The sequence below is a fragment of the Xiphias gladius genome, chromosome 12 (assembly GCF_016859285.1).
Source record: "Xiphias gladius isolate SHS-SW01 ecotype Sanya breed wild chromosome 12, ASM1685928v1, whole genome shotgun sequence".
Lineage (NCBI taxonomy): Eukaryota > Metazoa > Chordata > Actinopteri > Istiophoriformes > Xiphiidae > Xiphias > Xiphias gladius.
Window position 1 is genome coordinate 2,452,646 of NC_053411.1, and position 9,277 is coordinate 2,461,922.

Genomic DNA, 9,277 nt, shown 5'->3' on the forward strand with positions numbered 1-9,277 from the left:
ATAAGGGGTTTAACAAAAATATTACATTATCTATTCAAGAATTACAGCCTTTTTTATACATAGTCCATCATTTTCAGAGGCTCAAAAGTAATTGGACAGTTGAATGACGGTCAGTTTCATGGCCAGGTGTGTCCTGTTCTCTCTTTATTTGTTGACAAATTAAGCAGATAAAAGGTGTGGAGTTGATTCCAAGTGTTGAATTTGCATTTGGTAGCTGTTTATTGGTACATTCGATATGCGGTCCAAACAAAAAAAAAAGCTATCAGACAGATGGCAGAACTGTAGGAGTGGCCAAATCAACAATTTGGTACATTCTTAAAAAGAAAAAAGGAGCCTACCAACACCAAAAGGCCTGGAAGACAACAGAAAACAGCTAAAGTGGATAATCCCCAAATTCTATCCTTGGTGAAGAAAAACTCCTTCACAACATCTAGCCAGGTCAAGAACACTCTCGAGGAGGTAGGCATATCATTGTCAGGGTCTATAATCAAGACACACCTTCATGAATGTAAATACAGAGGGTTTACCACAAGATGCAAACCACTGGTAACACTAAAGAACAGAAAGGCCAGAGTAGACTTTGCCAGAAAACATCTAAAAAAGCCTGTCCAGTTGTGGAACAAGATTCTTTGGACAGATGAAACCAAGATGAACTTGTACCAGAATGATCGGAAGAGAAGAGTATCGAGAAGGAAAGAAACGGCTCATGATCCAAAGCCACCACATCATCTGTCAAACATGGTGGAGGCAGTGTTATGGCATGGGCATGTATGGCTGCCAATGGAACTTGGTCAGTGGTGTTTATTGATGATGTGATTGCTAATAGAAGTAGCAGGATGATTTCTGAAGTGTGCAGGTCTATACTGTATGCTCAGATTCAGCCAAATGCTGCAAAACTGATCAAAGTATCTGCATCAAAGTACAGATGGATAATGACCCAAAACATACTGCGAAAGCAACACAAGAGCTTTTCTAGGCAGGAAATGGAATATTCTTCAATGGCCAAGTCCGTCACCTGACCTCAACCCTACTTAGCATGTTCTTAACTTACTTAAGACAAAACTGAGGGCTGTAGTAAATGGCTGCAGTAAAGGCCTGCCAAAGCATCTCAAGGGAGGACACTCAGCATCTGGTGATGTCCATGGGTTCCAGACTTCAGGGAGTCACTGACTGCAAAGGATTTTCATCCAAGTATTAAAAATAATCCTTATATTTATGATTATGTTGGTTTGTCCAACTACTTCTGAGCCTCTGAAAATGATGGACTATGTATAAAAATGGCTGTAATTCCTAAACGGTATAATGTGATATTTTTGTCAAAACCCCTTGAATTAGAGCTGAAATTCGACACGTCAATCACATCTTGATGGCCTCGTTTCAAATCCATTGTGGTGGTGTACAGAGCAAAATTAATGAAAATTGTGTCACTGTCCAAATACTTATGGACCTAACTGTTTTTCGTAGATGATCATGAGAAACATTTAACTGCTCTTGGGAAAACCGCTACTGCAGATTGACTGAAAATGAAAATGATGTTGGTGGGAAAGATAGGTCACTCACTACTGATTGGTTATGACAAAACAAAACAAAATAATCTCAGCATGTTACCAAGCTAACCTTTATGTAATGCTAACTGGTTCGCATGTTAATATGTTAACTTAAGCATGTCTCAAATTTCGATACATTATGGTCTAAATCAGACTATGAATGTTTATAAATGATGGCAGGTTTCTTTATTCCTGCTAATATGTATGGTATATATGTGTATACAAGGGTTTGTGTGTGTTTCCCTTTTTCAGTTCCAGAGCTGCACATCCTGAAGAAACAGTTGCTGAGGATTCACATTCTTGAGTCCTATAGGGAGTTCCACACTCTGTTGACCTTCTGGGTGAGACAGCTGTAGGGTGCTTCCCATCTTGCTAACGTGGGTCCTCATTGCCCTCTCTCACGTCTCTTCCTTGCATCTTAACTTCTCCCAGCAGGGATGTTAGAGAGAGATGTGGGGATAAAGTAACTGTATTCACCAAACGGGACATCCTTGCTCTCTCCAGCGTCATTTTGAGGAGACGGAAACTACTCATGATAAAAGCATCTCAGCTGTCAAACAGCAACAGTTAAAAAGAAAAAAAGACCTGGCATCTAATGATTGCTTCATTTGATTATAGATAAATTGCAGCGTCAGGGCATAACAGTAGGTTGCTCAACTAAAACAAACAAATTGAAAATGAAAATATGTTAATGGGTTTATATTTATAACTTAAAAATCAGAGCAGAGACGATATCAGCTAAATGTTCTGGCCTGAATAAAATCTAAAGTCTAATTACCTTGTGAAAGACCACAGGTACAGCAGGTCTTTTCTAGTGAAAACTTTCCCAATAGGATAATCCTGTGGAGATATGTTTCCTTGTCGCCTCCAAGATGCAATTAAGGGATTGGAACATCCTCAATTACTGTCGACCTCAATCAATTTGTGGGTCACAGGCCAGGGGAATAGGGAAGAATGAAGGCAGAATTAGCAGAATGCAAAGCACCCATACTGTTTTGTTATATTGTTGAAAATAAGGTTGAGAGTCTATGAGTGACTGCTAGATTGTCTTAGCGCTGTCAAAACTGGCCAAAAATGACGGTGATAGTTTGAACTATTTTTGCACATTATGTCCATAAGAGTGCAAACCAATAAAACAGGAGACAGAACTACTTGGATGCATATTTTCGAGATGTGCCCTCAGGTTGCCAGTGCTGGAACTGTAGCTTACATAGCCTGCATACAACTTTATCTCGTCTACCGACCGAAATCCGAAGTGTTTCCAAACAGGGCTGCTTAGATTGCTCTGAGTACAGATCGCTCTCTCTGCGGCTCTCTCTGGGTTGTGAACTCTCTGCCTTCATTACCACACGGTTGCTCTTGAATTATTCACTCGTTTCAGTTTGAACTACATTTCATTTTCAGTCAGTGAAAGTGATTTTGTGTGACTCCTCTCCACCATGCCACGCTTTCAGTGCTGTGGCCCAGGCCCGCGAGAGGACTCGCAAGGCAGACAGCCGCGGTAGTGCTGCCTTTTTTTCACAGTCGAATGCTAATTTTCACGATCGAATGTGTTTGTTTGGTTTTTTTTCACACATCAATTATATAATCGAATTTAGAATGTTCATTGACAGCCCATGTTTGTCTGCATGTTGCCTGCTCTTTAGTTTGTTCGATGTTGATTGAATGTTGGGAAATGTACCCCAAGATACCACCTGTTTCTTCAGCTCCATTTGCAAATGAAATGGCCAATGGCCAGAATGCAGAGCAAACTGATTTGTAAGGAACTGCTAAAGTAGCCATTTAGGACATTATAACAGTGTGCGTATCATCAGCTTTCCCACCCTTCTGTCCTCTGCTCGTGGTATTTGCAGGGGCTACAAAAAACTCTGCATCCTGTTTAAGTAACCTTCAGTCTGAGCCTCTTGTCTGTCTTTTCCAATAGGAACTATCGGTGCTACTTCCTCATGTGACCTTTGAACTGGTGTTAATCTGTTGACATCTTCCCTCTTGGTGTGACAAAGGGCAGTTCCTCATACAGAAAATTGTGGGTATTTTGCACTAGAAGATAGGAATAATAAGTTTCAGTGACCAAGAAGAACAAATATATATGATTTACACACTATGGATATACAGTACTTACATATAATTACTTGTATTGTGAGTTCTTGCTATTTACTGATACAATAACAGTGGCGCCATTGTACAAAGATTAAGTTAAGTGGCCCAAATCAAATTTTTGCTTAGGGCTATGGAAGTTCAGGGCATCCCTGAGAGGAAGGTCTTAATTCACTTGACTTTAATTTACTTTCCCTTACTTTACTGTACACATTTACACAATAGTACACATTTATTACACACTGCCCCATACTGATACATTGTTACATGTCCTCCCAGCTCAATGTTGCTTTGAAAGACAACTGTGAACTTTGCAAACTGAGGAAGTTTGCAGATTTTATTGAATTTATTGGTGTTGTGAAAAAAAAATCACGAAGTTTATCTTTAAAATATTTAGTCTATTGATTCTTTCGGAAAAAGAAAACTGCCCTCTTTTAAGTATCACTCCTGAAATGGGACTTTTTACAATGTAATAGATAAAGGTTTAATAGCCCCCCATGAGGGTTAACAGTAATTATGGCATATACAAAAGTTTTGGACACCCTGTTACTTCAGTACCTAGTAACCCCCTATTTGGCAGATATCACAGCTTGCAATTGCTTTTTGTAGCAGCGAAGAGTCTATGGTGTCTTACACACACAGCATGATTAGGATCCCATAGATTTTCAATGATGTTGATGTCAGGGGATTGTGCAGGCTGTTCCAAAAGCCTCACACGAGCCCAAAGCAGAATATTTCCACCTTTGGTGATTGTGGCCAAGGAGCTCAGTTTTAACTTCTTCTTTCAACAGCACTTGTTTCCAAAACAACTCTGACAATCCAGATGTTTCTTTCCAGACTTCAGACATTGATTTTTGTGATAAGGTTGCCTTCCGATGAATCTTCCATGCAGTACCTGTTTGTGCATCAATGCTGCACAGTGGATCGGTGCACCACCTCTCCTGTGTCAGTTACGCCTTCCTGCAGCTCCTCTTCACTCATATGGGGGTTTTGCTTTGCCTTTCTGCTCAGCAGACGTACAGTTTTATCTGAAGGTTTGCTTGGTCTTCCAGAACTTGTTCCCCTTAACTGCCATTTGTTAATGACAATTTGGACATTTCAAGCTGGAAGAATTTTGATATCTTTGTATTGCATCTCCTGATTTGTAGCATCAGTTAGCATCATTTTCCGATCCTTAGTCAGTTGCTTAGAGGATTCCATGGTTGACGAGTGTTACCACAAGGTTTAAAGAGTCAGAGAATTGATCATCAGCTGATAAATCCTAATGATAACTGACCTGCTTTAAACGACCTAATGAGTCAATTAAGGCCTCAAAAGTAGTAGTAGGGGGTCCAAACTTTTGCACGTGCCACAATTACAGTTTTTTTTATGTTTTATGTTCATGAAATAAAAAGTAACAGTGCATTAACATTTGAACAAAATCTAATTTTTCATGTCTGCAGGGTTTGTACACTTCAAAAATGAAGTGAAACACCAATTTCCACAGATAATCATGGGGCCAAGTCAGAAGCCCTTACTCGTCTGTTTTTCAGTGCAAGGTAGCATAAATAGCAAGTTGTGCATGTCATCATTTTTCAAGGACGGCCACTGCCCATTCTGTAATTGGTAGTAAGGCTCTTCCTATACCTCCTAACCACTGTGGCTGTGTTGCAGCTTATGTTCAGTAGCCTACTGATGCTCTGTTACCCTCTCCCAGCTTTATGAAGTCTCACATTCTGGTTTCTTACTTGTTCAGGCAGTTCCTTTCTATGTGGAGCCATGTTCACAGGTTCTTTTATAACCTTGGCTATACACTGTGCTGTGTTAACTGGAAATCACAGGTGTAATCACTTTTGTTGCATTGAGGTTGCACTTTGGGGCCTATATTTTCACTGTGGTCTATGTACCCTGTTTTTTTTAAATTATATATAAGATCAAATACCCTACACTTCAACAGAAAAATCACACAATTATTGCAAGATGATACAATTTTGAATCATTTAACATTTTAGTGATATTGCACAGGGGTGTACTCAGTTTTGTTGTATACGGTATGTATTTTTAATTAGTTGCTTAAAAAGGTTGCATTCAGGTAGCTGTATCAAGTTACATTGACATGTTCATAACAATGTCACTACTATACATACTATAAGGGTGAGAATTCAGTAATCCCTTGCTGAGCCTAAAAAAATGGTAACTGCAGATGCAGCATTCCTGCAGCTGATGGCCACAGGTATAACTGAAAAAGACGTATTAAAAACTTGGTTAAAAAAATGCAAATTTCGAATAGGAAATGTAAAAAAAAAAATCCACTTTTACTCCCACAGACAACAGGTGTAGTACTAGTCAATTCAACAAAAGAAATGTCATCATTCAGACTGTACAATATCTATTCTACTGGAGCAGACTATGTGTTAGCATATCATCTAGTCATGTTAGCGGTCATCTAGTCACAAGGGCACGGATATAGTCCAAAAATGGGCGACACACATGTCTATACTAAACTGGATGGCTGAATTGTCGGGCTAATCACACATTTTTTCATGCAATTTTAAAATGAACGCAGAATGTGCAGATGCCATAGGTATATGGCAATATTTACATCACATGGACCCTTGTGGTCACGTGGATGCAGGAATTTTAAAGTACCTTAAGACAACCTGTGGTTTCCAGTAAACTAACCAGACTCTTCTCTGTCAGGATGGCTGCGTGACCATCACTGACTCCAGCCTGACGCCACATCAGAAAGCTGACAAGAGGAGCATCACAGTCAGAGTTTACCGCAGCACCTACCACACTCTGCAGGAGCCTGAGCCTGACCTGGTCATCGGTGAGTCTCAGCTTTATGTTAGATGTTTGTTTTGTATTTGTGAATTTGTGTCTGTGTGTGCGTGTGAAGAGTATTGTGTGCTGTTGAAGGGTGGGAAGGAAGCCAGAGTTTCCCTTCCTTCAACGGACAGCCTTTGTCTCTGAGCTGGTGTTTTATGATCCCCACTGAGTGTGTGTTCATTCACAGGTTTCAAGCCTTCTTTCCTGCGTAATGACTCTTGGTTCAGCACTCTTCCCAAACTCCAGGTAATAAATACAAGAAAAACACACACACACCCACACACACCCACACACACTTGCGCTTCTATCTTGGTGAGGACACTCATTGACATAATGCATTCCCCAGCCCCCAACCCTAACCTAAACCTAATTCTAACCTGAACCCTAAAACCAAGCCTGTACCCTCAAACAGCCCTTTGAAGTTGGGAAGACCGACCAAAATGTCCTCACTAATTTAGAAAGATAACTAACCTCTTGACCAGAATTATGGACATGACCAGAACATAGATTGTTCTAACTGTGGCGTGGCTTTCTCCTCCTCTGTGTCCATGGCAGTCTCTGCGGGTTCCAGCCTTCTTCTGCCAGATCAGTGAGCTGAGATGTGAGAGCAGTGAGGGAGTGATGAACAAGGCCACAGGGGGCACTGTCTCCCCACCAACGATCAACCCCTTCCGCTGCCCGCTGCGCATCAACGGAGGAGACAACAGGCTGCCACGGTGAGGATGTTTAAATACTATTTTGATATCACTTTTAGTGTCTAGTAAATATACAGAGTACAGGACACCATTGTTACAAAATGTGTGTGATTCTTTCCTCACAGTATTACAGTTAGGGTTAGCTTCCACTTCCACTGGTTAAAGTGAAAAAATCACCAGCAGCAAATTCAATCAGTTGTAGACAGTTACTGTAAATTCTTTAATGGCTAAAATGACTCTGGGCCATTGTCTGGTTAATGTGCTCTTTATTGGCTGGTGTCTGTTCTCAGACAAAGAAAGATTGGGAGAGAAAAGAAAACATCTTTCACTCACCGTGTGTGTGCTTCTATAGCTCCACCAGACCGTCAGAGTGCCAACTCTTCTATAGAGAAATGATCCAGGTGATCCCTTCGCATCAGTTTCAGGATCAATGTCCAGGTTGAACTTCCATGCAGAGCAAATCAATATTTTAAACTGTCAACTTAAGAGTTCTGCGTTGGGACCTACGGTGTTTGGAGCGAGTAGCTCGTGAGAAAAATGGTTTAAAGTTACACAGCTGATTCTTCGGTTTGTCAGATACATGTTTAGTCATCCTTTCATATCTTGTTCTGTTCTTGTTCTTGGTTGTAACTGCGGGTTTTGAACATGAACACTGTTTCTGCCTTCTCAGCTAATTCAACCTGCTTACAGATCTTTGATATTTACTTAAATATTAATTTAATAATTAAATTATAATTAGGCAAAAACTCTTTGAGAAGAAGGGTTGCATCAGCTGCAGTTTCTACTAATATTCTACTAATATTTTTTTACTTGAAACTTTATGGCAAGAGGCACTACTTTAGTGTCCATCTTTCAGTCCACTGACCGGGAGGATTCACGTGTTCAAAAAAAAAAATGCGGACACATCTCATCAGTGAGAGTCAGTGTGGACTGACAAAAAAAAAAAAAAGATTATCAGATGCAGACAAGTGACAGATGTCAAAAAGCTTCAGAAACATGCTTCAGAAATTGTGGTTTGTTCTGCGGTTGGTACCTATAAAAGCAGAATGTCACGCAGCTTCTGGTTTAGTTTATCCACATCTTTATTATTCCAATTCAGGCACTGGTGCGAGGAAATGTGTGTGCAGATTTGTACTATTTGTTCAGTGATCAAAAGTTGAATCTAAATAGACAAAAGATGTTGGACTGCAGCACTGGAGAACTGTCTATCATCACATAAACTCAACCACTCCTAAGCTGGGAAATCCCCTGTTAACCTGGGCATGTTCTGACTGTGCTGCACTTATTAGTCCACCATTGCTCTCAGTTATGAAACATTTTGACTGAGCTCTATTTGACATCCTTGACCTGTTCTCTGTTACATTTGAATCATTTAATTATTTGCTGTCTTTCTTTCTCCACCAATGCCTTCCAGTTATTCCAATGGCTTCATCTTCCACCTCATGTACAAGCCTTTAGCAGCCGTTCAGCACCCGCAACCTGCCATTAATGCCAGTGTCCGGTCTGATCAAACAGGATCTCCCCTAGAGTCACCGCACCTGACTCTCAGGGAGAGGAAGGCAGCTGCCCAGTGCCGCCGTCACAAACAGGCAAAACTGGAGAGAAAGAAAATGTTCTACTGTCATTAAAGGAAAAAGTGAGAGGAAGAGGTTCACTCTTTTTATTGCTGGAGGATTTTCTCCTCCGCAAAACATGACCAGTCAAGTGACTGACTTGCTGCATATTTGTTGGGGCTGTGACAAGTCTTTGTGCTATTTACACAAGAAGCTGCTGCACCTCAAAGAAAGAGCTTTTCATAATCATGCGAGTAGCTCAAAGTGCTGAAGACAGAACCAGCTCTGAAAAGAGTACAAAACCACCAGGGGGTCTTAACAGGGACCCAGTAATGCTCAAAGAGGCTCCTAGAGAGACTTTCATGGTTCCTGGAGAGAATATCATGAGACCTTGAGTGAACTACAGTGTTACTGAGGGTGTTTTAGGAAGTCATTAGCAAATTAAAAAGATCCTAACAGGGTTCTACAGACTGTAAAGTTTCAGTTCAACTGTGTGATCTGCAAAATGTAAGTCTTTCTCTCGGTATGTAATGTAAATCTACCCATTTATATCCATTATGTCATAATAACTAGCTAT

General features: G+C 40.5%; 1 long non-coding RNA gene across 1 annotated transcript; it reads left to right on the forward strand.

The window, feature by feature from the left end:
- Window positions 1-6,268: 6,268 nt before the first annotated feature.
- On the forward strand, window positions 6,269-7,117 carry LOC120797666. Its single transcript, XR_005708562.1, has 3 exons — window positions 6,269-6,453; window positions 6,640-6,698; window positions 7,008-7,117. It is a non-coding gene; the product is annotated as an uncharacterized LOC120797666 (long non-coding RNA).
- The last annotated feature ends 2,160 nt before the right edge of the window (window positions 7,118-9,277 follow it).